Below are 15,829 nucleotides of genomic sequence, written 5' to 3' on the forward strand. Positions count from 1 at the left end.
GTCTCAGAGATAACAGACATTTTTCTTTAGTGTCGGAGATGTTGTCTCCTTGCTGCTCTCACGATCCAAAGCACATTCTGACCTGGTAAACAATCTCTTGTTGGAACAATGGAGCCTTCAAGCTACAAACTGAACCCTTTCAGTCCATGCAGCAGAACAGACAAGAACTTTGCTTCCTCTTAGAAAGCAAAGCATCCTCCTAGATTAACCAGATGACATTTCTTTCCCTTTAGGACAAATTTCTAGAAGAGTTCACAGCTAATTGGCATGCAGCCAGGGTAACATTCTCTGGCACCACATGCCCATTAAGCCCCAGAGTTTGCTGGCACGAGTGTGCTCTGCATTCTGTCCTAGAGATGGCTGCATTTCAGCAGTAATGAAACTGCAGTACTCACACAGCCACATTCTTTGCTCCAACACCCATGCAGCTCCAGCAAAAACAATGCAGGCAAAGTTAGAAGAACTACAAGGAGGTGACCAAAGGCCATTCCGTCCAACCTTTATTAAAGCATCACTTAAAAAACAGTCTTTCATTTCACTTGAGCAATTTATGAACTCTCCCCCACAGTAATTCCACAGGATTTTTAACAAGATGTATTTTCATATTCTTCTTCCAGCAGAGAGATTCTCCTGTGCTCCCTTGCAGCCGTTCTCCCAGCAGCCATGACATTACCAGACAGCTCTCTGTGCTGGTGATATGCAATATCGACATCCTGTAAGCTCCAGCTAAGCGCCGGTCATTGACACAAGAGGTTTACGAAGTACAGGCAGGCAACTGGCAAACTGAGAGGCAAAGTTACAACCCAGAGGTCAAGTGGTGCAGTGTGCTGTAAGGGTCGACTTGTCACTTAAGGTTAATGGGCATAAGCAGGTTCTCTACTGTTTTGTTGCTGTTTGGAGAGTAGGCAACCTAAGCATTTGCCATACATCTTTGAAAAATCACAGAATGTTGTCGGGAACAAGTAGGCCAGCCAAGAAGGAAAGCTGATGATGCTTTGGGGACCTGCTGTGCCACACGGGCACCTCACACTGCTGCAGCCACTGGACTAACACTAGTGAGTGGCTCAGGCACACCTGAAGCACCACGAGCTGCATACCAAGTTTCTATTCACCAGCCACACTAAGGTGAGCAAAGCTAGTTTAAGAGTTGTGCTGAGTATTAACCTCCAAATGATTCATAGGAAAATCCAAACTTAAGAGCCTGATTTACATGCAAAATACATGGTCGAGAGAGTTTGGAAAAGGGAATGTTTAGTCCCTCTCACTCAGAATGGATCCTAACTGCCTATTTCTTCTAGTTACAGTATTCAGTTTTCAAGTGTGTCTGCATTAAGTAATCCATATGTATATATATGCGTATGTACACTTCTTTTAATATATTGAGTTTTAGATTCCCCTGTGAAACTCAGACACCAAGACCTGCTTGCAGGAGACTCATCCAAACTCCCAGAGGCCCCTTCCTGTTTTCTTGTTGTACGGCAAAGAACAATACTCATCACGCTGCCTGTAAGGCACAGGGCAATTAAAGGCACACTGCAAAGTATTAATCTGGCAGTGGCACTCATCTGCTCTCTGAACACTGATTGTTATTTGGGATTAATCTAGGTCACCGACAAAAGTTGGGAGGGCAGAGGATACATCTTCCTGTTTGTTCTTTTTATTGGTGTCATGATTATTGCTGGGAACTGATAATAATACCTACTTACAGAGAAGTCTGAAGAAACCAATGCTGCTTCTGTTTGGCGAGTATATAAACTTCCCAGCTAACAGAGGCAAGAGATGTTCTTCTGGTTCATACGTAAGACAGACACCATCTATTTCAACAGCTCTGCCCCACAATGGATGCCCTGCTGAAAACTGACTGCATTTCTGCACACTCGGCTTCTCACGTCAGCTCTTGAGCATTATCCATCACTTACAGGGATTCATTATCAAAGTACCGCATGAGAGTTTAAGCTGCACAGCACCAAGAGATTTGTCTGGACTCTGGAAGAGATTTTATGACGTCTGGGATTTAAAAGCAACACTCTTTTTAAAATCGTGTCACTTTCTTGGTGCCGTGAGCCTCGAAAAGCTGCTCCAACTTAGGCTGCACATCCCAGTGGCTGCTCTGGCTCCTTTGGCTCCGACCTCCAGCCTCTCCCACACACCCACCCCCACGCTGTGCATCTCCCATTTTAGCCGGGCCCTCTCCACCTCGCAACGGGGGAAAATGTCATCGCTTTTTCCCTTTTCTATCTCTGTGTCACAAACGGAGCGGCCGTGCTTCCTCCACACCCACTCCCCTCGCCAGCAGCCTCGCTGCAGCTTCCTGTCAGCCCCGCACACCACGCCGCTTCCTCTGGCAAAAGTTTTATCTGCCTGCACCGCGTTAACTGTTTGCTTCCCACACACAGAAATGGGTATTTCTAACATTCGCCAGTTAAACCCTTTCTGGCTAGAAAAATGTAAGTGGCGCTCAGGGAGAGTAAAAAGCGCCTTATATAATAGTGAAAGAAAACTAGGGTCGAGCAGTGTATTTGCAAGCGACGGACGTCCCACGTTGTACGTGCGGGGCTGACAAGGGCACCCAGAGGTGTAACAGCCCATGGAGCAGCAGCCTATAGCAGCGTGACACATCTCCGAAGCACCCCCCGTCCGCGGGTCTCAAAAGCCCTCTCGGAGAGGTCAGAAACACTGCCTCAGCGTTCCTTCCCCCACGGCTCCCGGCTGACAAGGGACCGCTACGCGCTGCCACGAGCGCGAAGCTCCGGAACCTCCCCCGATACGACTGAGAGGCCCACGCTCCCTCCTCAAGGCTCGTTCTGTCCCGGGCTCTCCATCCCCGGGTACCGACCTCCCCTCCTAGGGGATGCGAGCTCCCAGCCCGCCACACCCAGGCCGGCCTCCCCAGCCCCCCTCCTTCCCTTCACGCCGCGGGGACACGCCGCGCAGCCGCCCCGCGGCGGTTTCCAGTCGGCCCAGCGCCACCCGACCCCTCCCCGCCCCGAGGCCGACACACGCCCGGCGCCCGAGGCCGGGCCGCCCCTCAGGGCATCGCGCGGGGCCCGGCGGGGGGAGGGGCCGGCGGGAAGGGGGTTGGGGAGGGCTCCGCGCCTGCGCAGTGGGGGCGCGGCGACGGGGTCAGCCCACCCCTCCGCACCGCCCCCGCCCCCGCCGCGCCAGAGCGAGGCTGGGCGTGCGGCGTCACGGCGACGGCCCCAAGCCGCGCCCCGGCACAGCGGCGAGAGGCAGCGGGCGGAGCGCAGCGGGCTCGGCCGGCGAGGCGGCGGCGGGGAGCGGAGGCGCTGTCCGGTAGGAACGAGGGCGCTGTCCGGGCCCACGGGGGGTGGCGATCGAGGGGAAGGAAAGGGGAGGGGGAGCGCGAGGCGAGGAGCGGCGCGCTGCGGGGGAAGGGGCAGGAGCCTGGAACATGGCGGAGGAGGAGCTGCCGCTGCCGCCGCCGCCGCCGCCGCCCCCCGGCCTGAGGCGCGGGGCAGTGCGGGGCCCGGCCCTGCCGCCGCCGCCCGCCGCAGAAGTTGGAGCGGAAGCGGAAAGTTGTAACCCCGCGGCTCGCGGCCGCCGGGGAGGAAGGGAGAGAAGGAAGAGAAGAGAGAGAGAGGGAGGGGCGGGTGCCGCCCGGCCGGGGACGGGTCGCCGCCGCCGTTGTCAGCGGGAAGTCCGAGCCGGGCCCCACCTAGTCCGGCCGCCCGCCGCCGCTTCCGGCCGCTGTGCCCGGGGGGGGGCCCGCCCGGCGGCGGGGGGTGCGGCTACAGCTCCCGGCCCTGCGCGGAGCGGCGCCGCCGGCGGTCAGCGGGTCCTGCCCCGCGGAACAACAGCCCGAAGGGTGGCGGGGATTCGCGGAGCCGGAGGCCGGAAGGGACGGCGGTGTTCCTCGTCACGTCTGAACTCCGGCGGCGACGCAAATGGAAGAGCTCGAGGGATGCTTCCTGCACCAAGCCAGCGGAACGCATACCCCCACCCCCGCGTTCCCCCTCTTTACCTCCTCCCCCTCCTCCCCCCCCCCCCCCCCCCCCCCCCAAAAAAATACCCTTCCATCGAAATATATATCCACTAGAAGCGAAAGCAAAGTTTTCAGAGGGATGAAATGAAATTGGGGTGTTTTGCGCTGGCCTCGGATAACAAAAAGAGGATCTAGAGCAGCGAGGTTCCTGCAGAAGCCATCAGCGTGCTCTTTGCCCTTACTGCCCTTCTGTCTGGAGGTTGTGCTGCTCTAAGGGGGAAAAAGTCATCCTTGGGGGTGTGATGGTGAGGTGGTGCAGTTCCAATAAAGAGGATATTTCAGAGATGCGCAGCTTGAAAATTGTAGTTTCTGCATGTGTGCCTGCATTTAGATGTTTTCATTAGTGGGACTTGTTATTTCCAGCACATAGCAGCTATATTTTATCCTAATATGAAGTAAGGAGATGGAGAATGACAGCGACTTTTCAGTACTCTTTTGTGGCAAAATGTATATTGAAATCACTGTTATAGAAAAGAAGGGATGAAATGCTTTCTTTTTTTTTCTAGTAAATTAAAAGGCAAAGAAGCAATCACCTCATTTTATATTAGTAATCATTCAGAGATAAATTTATTTCCCTTTTGAAAGTGCTGCTTTTCTCCTCTACAGAAGACTTGAAAAAGCAGTCCAGTGATCTGCTTTTGGCCTTCTATCTGTGCTAAAATCTCAAGCTTAAAACTTAATTTGTGGAACGCTCAAGAGGTTTTTCTTTATTCATTTACTTTATTTTTTCCCTCCCATCTCAAAGTCAGTACTGCAGTCTTCACTCTGGCTAAAAATGGGCTGAGTGTGTAGTGAAGGCTGCCTTGGTTGCTCACATCAAAGGCTTTGCAAATAAACTTCCTAAATAATGACGTGCAGTGTTCTTTCCCTGTTACCTGTGCGTTTCAGAGATGTTCTGCTTAGTGGTATGAGCTACTTCAAGTTTAGCTGGCAACTGTAGTGTAAGACTTTGTGATTATCTGACTTCTGAGTTGCTCCATGTGCTATAAAGGTCACGTAATATATTCAATTTTTTGTGGGTTTTCTTTTTTTTTCTTTTTCTTTTTTTTTCTTTTTTTTTTTTTTTAGCAAAGCTGAATCGTACTTGAAGCACCTGTCTGCCTGGGGGTGGTGGTGTAATCTGCAAAACAGAGTTGAAAGACTATAAGCTTAAAAACAGAGCTCACATATGAAAAAGACAAATGGTCTTTTGTGCTGTTTGTAATTGGTTGTCTCCCTTCTGTTACTATATACCTTCCCCAGATTAATTTTCTGAGCATTATTAAAACTTTGTGATTCTTGTGCAGGGCAGTTCATCAGAAATAAATCTCAGGTGAGCCATGACAGCTTTCTTTGTGCTGTGCTAGTTTTGCAGAATGAAACTGACTGACTTTTTAATTGAGCGCCTTTCTGGAACAGAAGCAAGCAGATGGGAATCTAGGTGAGAGCCTACAAAAGGAGGAAGAAATTCCTGAGGAAAGTGTGCTGAAGATGACTTAGCTTGTGATCTAGCAGTCAGTAAATGTGGGAGCTAAAATAAGCGGCTGTCCACCTATCATCTGGAACATGGGAAGTGCAGGAGTCACTGCAGTACTTGGGTGCTCAGCACTTAACTGCTGTGGTGTGAACCCTGTCGTCATAGAGTGCTGCTGGCTGCTCAGAGAGGTGCTCCTGGGGGCAAGGATGTCATATAGGTAAAAGCACTTCTGGGATATATGGTAAGAGGGGTGAGTGGGTGCTCTGTGAATTGCCCAGTAATGCCGAGGTGACCTTCAGATACCTTACTGACTTTTCAGAGTGCTCTAACTCTTAAAGGCACACTCAGCAATTTCTCTCAAGCTTTTGTGAGTTTTAATCAAGATTGCTTTTTCAGTAAACAGAACGCTAAGTATACCCCATGCAACAAAAGTTTATATTTAGCTTGTGGTTGCAAGCAGTGCCACTCTTCTGCCTCAGAACAAGTGCCAAAGCAGACTGAAGTAGTCCGTGTATTATTGGTGTGTTGAGTCCCTGCTGAGTTGGGGCAGGTTTCTGCTGTGCTTTGTTGCATCTAGGTCAGGTGGAGGGATTTTTTAGTCAGCCTCTTCCTTTGAAGAGATTGAGGGAGTATCTACAGAAACTACACAATCCCATTTGAAGGCAGACTTCGTTTTCCTCTTCATACATGGGTATGGTGGTCTGTTTCCATTCTTTTTATGTAAAGCAGGGAAAAGGGAAGGTCTCTCTTTTTTTTTTTTTTTTTTTATGGATTTAATAAGGGACCTGCTTAGTAAGTGGCAGCTCTCAAAATTGTTCAGTGATTGAGTGCAGAAGAGCTTGAGTATCTCACTGGATGTGTCTAATGTATGTCTTTTGTCTCAGGGCCTGTCAAACATAAGAAAACTGGGGGGGATGGGCATATTAAAAATTAGACTTAAAAGTGTGTGATACTTTGCTTGTTGTAGGCAAGCAGAGTTTGGAGGAAGTCAAACACTTTGGTGGCACAAGTCATTTCTTGATGGAACAGCTGAATGAGGCTGCCTGAAGTAGTGGCAGTGAGCACTGGCCTGAAGCCCACATCTCCCTTGCTTTAGAATACCCAAAGAACACTGGGGAACTCAAAGGCCTTTTTCTTTCTTTTTTAAACTGTGTGCACCTCTTTGTGAATGCGGTTGTGAACTTTTGACATTCTGCATGGTCTTCTGGCGGCAAGGAAGGGGAAGAAGGCTGTATGCACCAGGTTGGCAATCTGCCTCTTAGGCAACCCTCAAAATGATTTGGGGGCCCTCTACCTATTCAGAATGCTCCATTTCCATAGGCAGTGTTTTTAGCAGTAGTTTTCATTGCTGAAGCAGCAGAGTGAAGGTGCTCTGGAGCCTACAGAAAAGTGTGTAGCGGAGTTAAAGGAACTTTCTTAGAGTTGAACCAGGAAGAAGAAGAGGCGCTTGGCAGTATCTACTGTATTGTTCCATTCAGCTTTCTAGTTATTAATCTGAGGAGTTTATGTCGTTTGAAGTAAGTCCCTGCTATGCAGCTATGAAGAGAGACTGCCAATTACAGTACACATGGTTAGTTCATTCTTGGCCAAGAGAGGAAGGCCGGAGAATAGTGCAGAAGTGGGAAAGCCCATCCCTTCTAATGGACATTTGTGTCCTGTGCAAAGAAACAGCATCTCGTGTTTCTCTGCAGACTAAGATTGTCTTTAGGGATCACTGGGTATCATTCCTGCAGCTGTTACAACACAGGAAGGTGTTCCACACCTTAATTATTTGACCAGTCCTTCTGCAAAAAGGATATTGCATGCCAGTGTTGATAATTCATGAAATACCTTTCAGTGTAACCCTAATCTTAGACCCATATGAAACTTTATATCATTAATTTTCTGGACAATATTGAGGAACTGGAACAGGGGAACCGTTTATTTTCATAACTAAGGAGAAACCTTCAAGCAAGCACCTGTAATTACATTTTGTTTCCTCATAGAAACTCTGAAGAAAATGTGTTCTTTGCATCAAGATTTGTAGACACTGAACATTAACTTGCTTTAACTGTAAGCTTTCATTAATCTTTGTTTTCAGCAGGTAGTCTGGATTAGAGGTAGAGATGTAGTTGAACAATGTTGTTTTCTTTAGCGTGGCTTTTTTCGTAGCTTTATATGAAATCAGTTGGTCAAAACTTTTTCTTAAATGGATGTGCTCTGTAACACCAAAATAATGATTGTTGGCTAGCCTTCTCTTTGCTTAATCTATCCTAACTTCCAAAAGCAGACAGTCTCTGCAGGTGTTCCTTTTTGTTGCTCTATATTAATGTCTTAGCTTTTCAGGTTGTATTTTTTTTTCCCACTCAGTCATCTTCTGGAACCTAGTTACTCGTGCCGTGGTATTTCCCATGCCTGCAATGAAGGGGAATTTCTTGAAGCAGTCTTCATATATCAAGAAGAAACAAAAGGGGTGTGACCATATCTGTCTGGAAGATGAGCAGCAGATGTGTTTGTTATTAACATGGAGCATGAGAGGGGATGTCCAGGAGGCAGAAGGAGGACCAGAACGGTACTAGGTGTGGTACTTGAGCACTACTGGATTCAGAGCCTTCAGCAGTTGTAGGATCAGACCAGCTGTCTTTTTTTATAAAGACATTGTGTGCAATCATGTTTTAGTTAAGATTAAGCTGATGTGCTGTCTGCTACGCGGGCTGCCTCAGAACCTGGATGATACTGGTAGCTACATCATATAGTTGTGCACTTCTTGCTTGCAGTTAAACTTTGGTATTGCCTGGTCTAATACTTTCCCTAAAAGTAAGTCATGGGAAAACTAGTAGAAAGTTGCAACTTATCTTGTTTTGTTGCTTTTTTTTTTTAATTTTGAGAAGGGCAAACCTGAATGTAGAATGGAAGCAGTCCAGTAAGTGGAATTTTACTTTCCACAATACAGTATTTAGGACAGGATTTATTTGTTTACAAGATGACATAGCTGGGACTGAGCTGCGTGTCTGTGTGTCTAGGTTACATGGTTAAGTGCAAGGGCTGCCCAGTGGCATACTGGACAGGAATCTTTTGCTTATTAATCTTAGAACTGTTAAATAGGTATGGTGAATCGTCAAGACATTTTAAGATGCAGTCAGTAACCCTCCTCTGATCTTTCATTATGAAACTGCTTACAACATAACGTTCCAAAAGCTTCATGTCCTTAAAAAAGATGACCCATAAAACACAGCCTGCCTAGTTTCTCGTGATTGCTTATTGCATGTAGTATTGTTGAAGGGTTTTGTTAGGATTGGAGAAGTATGTAAATTAATATGGCTTGTGCTATCTTGATTCTTATGCTTCTGCAGTTGTATCTACACCATTCTGACTTGTTTAAAATTGAGAATTGTTGGTGAATGTGATGTTCTTATCCCTGTTGGGGGAGTGGTCCATCTATTTATGCTTGTTATTCTACTCATGCAGATGTATGGGAAACGCTATGTGCTTTTGTGGATTTTATGATGAGCAGCATCAGAAACTTGAGTTTTTTGCTAGCTTGAATTCATCTTGATAGTTCTTGCCCAAATTATAGCAGTCCATGGATGAATTTCCAAAAAAGTTTAACATGAGCAGTATTCGTGGAATATAAGTGCACAATGTGAGCCGCCTTGTGTTCCTAATGTGCTGTGAAATACTTTGCTAAAAATCCAACTTCTGTTGACTTTAGTTACTTGAGAATACAACAAATTTGTAGAAATTCATGCAGGTGTTGAAGAAGTTTGCAGCCCAGCAGTGGGAAGCTTGCAATCCCCCAGTAAATCCAGGTGCTTATAACTTTTAATTTTTTTACTAGATCCTTGATCTTCAAATGCTCTTAGTTTTGATGTATATTTTTCTACTTGCTTTTTATATAAAAATATGAGTATTGAGCATTTCTGAATCTTTGTTTTTGTAGAATCATAGAATGGCCTGGGTAGAAAAAGACCACAATGATCATCTAGTTTCAACCCCCCCCTGCCAAGGCAGGATTGCTAACCATTAGACCAGGCTGCCCAGGGGCCACACACAACTTGAAATTGTTATTTTTGTTCATTGTATGCTCTTTCAATTTATCTTTTCACCTTTCTTGCATTTGAGCATGCCCACTGCTTTTCTATGATTCTCTTTTCTTTTCTGATCTCCCTAAGCTTTTTGTTTCAGGAAATGACCTGAGCTGTATTGGAGTTCTGCCAGAGATCTTGTGTAGAAAACTTGTGTAAGAGCTGAAGTTCTGCAAAAACTGAGTAACTGATAGCAGTTTCAAAGTGAAGTGCTTTAGGCTACTGTATGTGGTAGTGTTTGGCATCTTTGCTTTCCATTAGTTTCTTAAGACTCAGGCAAGAAATACTGTAACTGTGAGTAGGGATTAAAGTGAATAAATGGAACAGTACATGGGAAAAAGAATAAGTAGGTTGTACAATTTTATTCCTGGCGTAGATGAAACTCCTGAAGCTGCCTTTTCCTTTTCTGTTAGGAATGTGAGTTCTGTCCAGTGAGTTAACGTGCATGTTGTGTTGATTCTTCAGTAATTTGCCCTCGCTTAGGTACAACAGCCAATATTTTGAACCAAGTACAGTCTTGCTCACTAGAAATACATCCTGCTCCTAGCCAGAGGCAAGATCATGAGATGCATTTTACAATTCTTTTCAAATTTGTCAAGTTTAAACTGTTTGTAATTTCAGCTAATGTAATTCTGCCTTGGTTAGCCTTGCTGTGAAGTACTTTTTTAAAATGAAATTCTTTGGTGGACTTCTCAGGAAGGAAACTCAAAGCCTCTTTTCTGAACTGAATGCCCAGTTGGCTACGATAATAGGAGTGAAGCTAAGGGACCATTCACAGCCTTATCTCCAGACAGCTGAAGTCATAGATCTTGAGAACCAGAGAGGATGCACTGGGTGTACTGGGAACACCCTGAGTGATGTGGAAATACGAGAGTGTGGTTTCATGGAGGGTAAACTGGCTTCACTGGAACACTCTGGGAAGACTGAGAAGTTGTTCTTCCACTCAGGCTTTTCCCAAAAGATAGGTTGTTTTGTGATGCATATCTTTAATTTGCTGAAGTGGAACTCTTTCAATAACAGGTTTAGAATGTAGCAGTAATACTTGCTCAAATAGCGTGGCGACTGTCATAGTATGACTAGTGAATGATTCTTAGATGACCAGACATGCGGGTCTGTATCTAAAAAGATCTTTGCATCCAAACCTCCGAAGCAGATTTAAATTTCCAGTATGCTTTGGACATCTTTTGCTAGCCTGTGAAAGTGTAGGTTTGATTTAACTCGGCAGCATAGCAAATCTAAAGGTACTACAGGTTTCTCCAGTAAATGACAAGCTTTGAAGGTGCAGAGAAACCGTAACTGTGGTCTAAACAAGAGGTAGACTCCTCTTAAGAAGATTCAAATAGACTCTTGTGGAGACTTGATTAAACAAATGCAACCCTTACTAATTTGGTAACTCACTAAAGATCTGCTCCATGTAAGAGTGGTGTGGGGATGAGTGTGATTCAAATTCATTTGGTTAACATTATTCAGCTTTGTGTGTAGGTGTCATTCTGTCTTGAAGCTCAGGCTTCCAAACATGAATTGCTTACCTTTGGGTTTCTGCTTGTAACTGTCTGATGTTTTTTCCTCTCTTGGAAACTTCTGATCCGTTAAATGAGATTTTTGGGGGACTGTCTTGAGATGCATCAGCTGCTCACAGAGCACATGCAGAACTATAGCCTGGCATGTGAAGATAAGCCACCCTTTATTTCACTGGTTTTTAAAATACCCTTGTATTGCAACAACTTAGCAGTTGCCTCCAGAGCAACTCAACTCTGATAATGTGCATCTATATATGAGCGAGAATGGTGGGAGTGAACTTCAGCAGTTGTCTTCTTCCAGTCAAGGTGTGTGTGAGAGGTTGACACCTCCCTCTGCTTTCCCTCCTCAGGAGCTGCAGATAGCAGTCTCAGCCTCCTTTCCTCCAACTTGGGCAGCCCGGTGCCCTCAGCCTCTCCTCACAGGACATGCCTTCTGTCCAAGTTTCAACCACTTCCTCCTTTAAGTGTTTATTTCTTGCACAAACTCACCTTCATTAGTGGATTCAGCTAAAAAATGTAACTGTGAAGATAAGCAGTTAAGGCACACCTTCATTACTGCAGAAGCAGAACCACTATGTGGCAGAAGGTAGTAGCTATTGGTGGATGCCATGTTTTTTTTTTTCCTAACCTTTTTCATTACTCCCCAGCCTCAAGACAGAAGTCTCAAGCTTCAAAAAAGGAACTGCTTAGGGAATTATGTATAACTTGAGTAAGTGTGAGTGGTGCTTGCTCATATTCAAATACCGTACTTCTATTAAGGACGCACTGATGGGAAGTTCTAAATGGACATGAGTTACAATTACTAGAGACTTTTTTGATATGGTTCATTTATCATAGAAGAACTAATTTTGTTCCTGATAATGATTGCTAGTACCTAATATTCTCAATTGACATAGGATTAGTGTCCTTTCAATTGCTAAAACTTTTAACCATAATTAAAATGATGTACAAGAATTGAAAGATATCTTGGGCTACTAACCTGGTTTGTAATAGAGTGACTGTAAATCATGCAGTAGAGACAGACACTGTAAATCATGCAACTGGTCATAAATTGTATTTTGAAATATATTAGTTTTCCAGGATCTTACGACATTGTTAGCTTATCAAGGGATTATGACATTTTCAGGTGGTTATTGAAGATTTGAATGTAAAGGAACTATAGCAGCCAGTCTTAAGAGGCTAGTAACAAAATGATGTAATGAAGAAGAAGATCTGTGTATGGAATCATAGAATGGTTTGGGTTGGAAGGGACCTTTAAGATCCTCTAGTTCCAACTCCCTGCTGCAGGCAGGGACACCTCCCTCTAGACCAGGTAGGTCACAGCCACATCCAGCCTGGCCTTGAATGCTTCCTGGGAGGGGGCATCCATAACCTCACTGGGAAACCTGTTCCAGTGTCTCACCATCCTCACGGTAAAGAATTTCTTCCCAATGTCTAAACCTACTCTCTTCCAGTGTAAAGTCATTTCCTCTTGTCCTGTTGCTACATGCCCTTATAAAAAGCCCCTCCCCAGCTTTCCTGTAGGCCCCCTTCAGGTACTGGAAGGCCATTGTAAGGTCTCCCTGGAGCCTTTTCCTCTACAGTCTGAACAGCCTCAGCTCTCAGCCTGTCCTTGTAGGGGAGGTGCTCCAGCCCTCTGATCATCTTTGTGGCCCTCCTCTGGACCTGCTCCAACAACTCCATGTCCTTTCTGTATTGGGGGTCCCAGAACAAATGAGATTAAACCAAATGTCTAATATTGAAGATAGTGCAAGTAGTCATACCTTGGCATATGAGAATGCTAGTTCAGACTTTGCCCAGTGTATACTTTATATGTAGATTATAAAGAAAAATCAGCAGTGGGAGCAAAGATTCAGGAAGTACTGGAATTGCAGCTGGACTGTGCATTTCCTTATGTAAAGGTAAGAAGGCCTTAAAGGTTCAGCAGCCAGTGTCACAGAGTAGAGCTGGCATCTCCTCGTGTAACATGAGCACCATGTGGAATTGGAGGACAGGTCTGTTTCTGGGACAGAAGTGAAGCTGCCTTTTTCCAATGCTAAGTCTCTTAAGCTAACTGACAGGCTTGTTTTGTTGTTTTTTTGTTTTGTTTTGTTTTTTGAAGTAACTTTCTAACTGCAGAGGCACTTCTTTAAACGAGGGAAGTCTAAAAACTGAAAAAGCCTGTACACCATACTTGCAGTCCTGCTATTTCTATCAGCTTTTGTAACAAAAGGTAAAATTTCCTGTAACAGATATGACAGTTACAAGGAGAAAGAAACGCTTCTATCTGCTGTTAATCAGGAGGATGCAGTGGGAGGTGCATCAGGTATGCTGTGATTAAGTAATCCATTAATCAAGTTTTAGAGCCAAACACTCATTCTTCTCTGTAGTGACAGTAGAGACAATTTACAGCTGTGAATTGCTGTCTTGAGTTCTCGAAACTTGCTGTGTAGTTGAATACTTCGCTTGTGTCTAGCAGAGTGTTATAATGTGATAATCATGCATTCTCTGAATTTAATGCTTGTAATATTTTTAAAAATCAGAGTATTCTTTTTCCTTACTGTCTGCCTGGATTTTTCTTAGCATCGAAAACATTTGCAATTCATCTTTTTTTAGGAATTCTGAGATCATCAGTGTAGCTGGAAGTCAGACTGGTAGAACATGCACAAACAGCTTCTGTGGGGGATGGTGACTGCTACTGAAATTGGAGGAAAGCACATCGCAGCGAATAGTTACCAAAATAAGAGTAAATCTGATGTTGCAAATTCTAACTAAGTCTTAAATAGACTTAATATAACTTTTAAAAGGGGCTCAAAATTTAATTGACGTACTTGAATTTTTGTACAAAGCTGCTAGTTGAACTCAGTGTTGGAACATAGTGTAATTACTTACTGTATGTTGCTTCGCTCATCTTGAAAACAACAGCAACAGGCTTGCTTTTTACTCTTTGTATGAAAACACTGCAAGTTGCTCAGTCTTTGTCTCCAGCCATCAGTTTGCATCCTTAGAGCATGCATCAAGTTTGTGTTCAAAGATCTAGCTAGGAGCTAACTTCTGACTTTGGGGGCTGAGGAGGACTATTCAGATGTTAGCATGCTAGCTTCTTTATGGAAGCTGCCCATGTGTTCTGTATTGATCAAGGTAGTTGCCATCAGTGATGGGAGGGAGACTTGGTTAAGCTGTCTCTGTAGGATAAGCATCCCCATGAGTTGTTTGGGGAATAACTTAAATCTCCATGCCCTGTTCATGCTGTAGTAACTTGTTCCCATGCTTTCTTCTTAAGTAGTTAGAATGACTTCACATTACTGGATGCAGGCAGCTTCTTGAAACTCCTCTCAAGATTCTCTGGCATCAGTTAAAATATTTGAAGATAATTGAAGAAATATTTTTGTCCGAGGAAAATTGCTGCCTTAAAGCCCAAAAGAGCTAGCTGACCAATCCTTTTCTTTCTGTGAAATACTTTTTGTTGTTGTTGAGACAAGAAGCCATCACAAACTGGAAATAAAGATTTTTAGGACTGTTTACTGAACTCACTTGCTTCCAAAGAGTCCATGTCAATAATAGAATAGCTCTACTTCCCAGAGTCATGGGTATCAACATGTTTAATTAGAGCTTATCAACTTTTTTTTATTGCTGTATCTTGTCTTTAGAATTGATTTCAGAGTACTGTTTTCTTTAAATGAGTGTAACAGCCAATTCTGGAGTATTTTAATTTAACTATTGTTAGAGGTATCACTTACCCTCTCAAGCAATAAATTAAATTGCTTGAATTCCTAAGACATCTAAAAGTAGTGGAAATGAATTGGCTTCCATTTTGGATTCTGTTGTCAGGGTGTTGCTTATGCACTAAAATAATTCTGAGAAATCTTTCCTTGGCTTGGAGTTGAGGGCTAAGAATTCTGTATTTCTCTTACACGTAAGTATTTGGGGAATGTTAAGAACAGCACACATTCTTTCTAACCAGCTCTTTCCCTGGAGAAGGGGTTCCAAACCAGGCAAAGACTCAAAATTTTGTGGAATCTGAATAGTAGGCAATTAGGTTTAGGTTTAGCCAGTGCCAGAGGTGAGAAGCATTTTCTCTTGGAAGATGGAATCCTCTGATCTTAGTCAGTGACCTGATCTTCTGAATGAGCTAGAGCTGTTCCTCCAGATGTCTGACCACTGACCTGTACTGTTCCAGAACCAATATCCCCTCTCTGAGATGTAGGATCTCTTTTCTCCTTGGTGAATTTCTCCATGGCTGACTGCAGGTAGGTAAAGTTAATTTTCTTGATCTGCCATTTTAATGTTTGAAACTTTTTTCTCATGGAAACAATTAAGAGGAGTTCAAGAGTACTATTCACAAGGTCATTCAAAATACTGCTTTCAAAGAGATAAATATGCAAAGGCATCATGAAAATTTTACTGAATATACTGCAGCTTCACAATGCAACCAGAATGTCAGGGTCTGAACATTATGAGAGTTATGGTGTCTATGAAGCTCTCAGAATGATAATGTTCTTGTGAAGGGCTATTTGCTTAATTCCATACTTGAACAACTAGTTCATATAAGTCTGTCTCAGAGACATCTTCAAGGAGTGACTGCATTTAGATCCTTTTTTGGCCTGGAGCTGAGCTCCAGTTACAACTTCATTTGGCTTAATATCACTTGGGGAGATTAAATGATTAGCTTTTCCATTCCTCAGACATGTAACAAATCCTAAAAGCAAATATGAAGGGCGACCAGCAAACTAAGTTCTACCCCTGTAACCTTGCTTGCCCCCCAAAAAATCAAACCTGCTTTTGTGACTATTGTATCAAGCCAAAT

At 44.3% G+C, this 15,829-nt stretch overlaps 1 protein-coding gene across 1 annotated transcript in view; it reads left to right on the plus strand.

Moving 5' to 3' along the window:
• The first annotated feature begins 3,163 nt into the window (after positions 1–3,163).
• Positions 3,164–15,829, plus strand: part of RAP1B (RAP1B, member of RAS oncogene family) — a 29,632-nt gene continuing 16,966 nt past the window's right edge. Inside the window, exon 1 of the mRNA XM_048933609.1 lies at positions 3,164–3,294. The gene's annotated coding sequence lies outside the window, so the exon portion shown is untranslated. The remainder of the gene's footprint in view (positions 3,295–15,829) is intronic.

This window comes from Lagopus muta, chromosome 1 (assembly GCF_023343835.1).
Source record: "Lagopus muta isolate bLagMut1 chromosome 1, bLagMut1 primary, whole genome shotgun sequence".
In the NCBI taxonomy this organism is placed as follows: domain Eukaryota; kingdom Metazoa; phylum Chordata; class Aves; order Galliformes; family Phasianidae; genus Lagopus; species Lagopus muta.